Consider the following 789-nt stretch of genomic DNA (forward strand, 5'->3'; position numbering starts at 1 on the left):
AAATTACGTAATGATATCTTTTCTTTTGTGCAGATGGATTTAGAAACACTTTACGATGCATGGGAGAGATACAAGGACTTACTGAGAAGGTGCCCTCACCATGGGTTATGCTTTGGCTGCAAGTACAAACATTCCATAATGGTCTGAATCCCTCGACTCGGCAAATGGTTGACGCAGCTGCTGGCAGAACCATCAACAACAAACACCTGAAGAGGCTTATGAATTCGTTGAAGAAATGTCACTGAATAACTATCAGTGGCAAGTCATAAGGACTAAGAACAAAAACAATCGACGTTTATAACGTCGACTCAGTTACTATGCTATCAAATCAAGTATAACTTCTAAATAAAAAGATTGATGGTTTACTTGGCTCTACGCAGGTACATCCAGTAATGAGGTGTGACTCAAGCGAAGGAGGTGTGTATACAGAATATTAATCCTTCAATCCCACAACTGAAGAGGAACAAGTCAACTATGTGGGTAACAATAACTTTAGATCTCAAAATAACCCATACAGTAATACTTATAATGCAGGTTGGAGGAACCACCCAAATTTCTCCTTAGGTGGTCAAGGGAATCAAAAGCCACAAAATCCTCAGGGTTTTCAACAGCCACCTTATCAACAAGAGAAGAAACCGAACCTTGCGGAGATGCTCTCAAAATTCAAATTAATGTCAGAAACCCGTTTCCAAAATACCGAGACAGCACTTAAAAATCAACAAGCATCGATCCAAGGACTTGAAACTCAGATAGGCCAGCTTTCCAAACTGATCTCCCAATGACCACAAG

General features: G+C 40.2%; 1 non-coding gene across 1 annotated transcript; it reads right to left on the bottom strand.

Moving 5' to 3' along the window:
- On the bottom strand, positions 1-107 carry LOC121213405 (small nucleolar RNA R71). The gene has a single exon (XR_005908787.1). It is a non-coding gene; the product is annotated as a small nucleolar RNA R71 (small nucleolar RNA).
- Positions 108-789: the final 682 nt, after the last annotated feature.

The sequence above is a fragment of the Gossypium hirsutum genome, chromosome A13 (assembly GCF_007990345.1).
Source record: "Gossypium hirsutum isolate 1008001.06 chromosome A13, Gossypium_hirsutum_v2.1, whole genome shotgun sequence".
In the NCBI taxonomy this organism is placed as follows: Eukaryota; Viridiplantae; Streptophyta; class Magnoliopsida; order Malvales; family Malvaceae; genus Gossypium; species Gossypium hirsutum.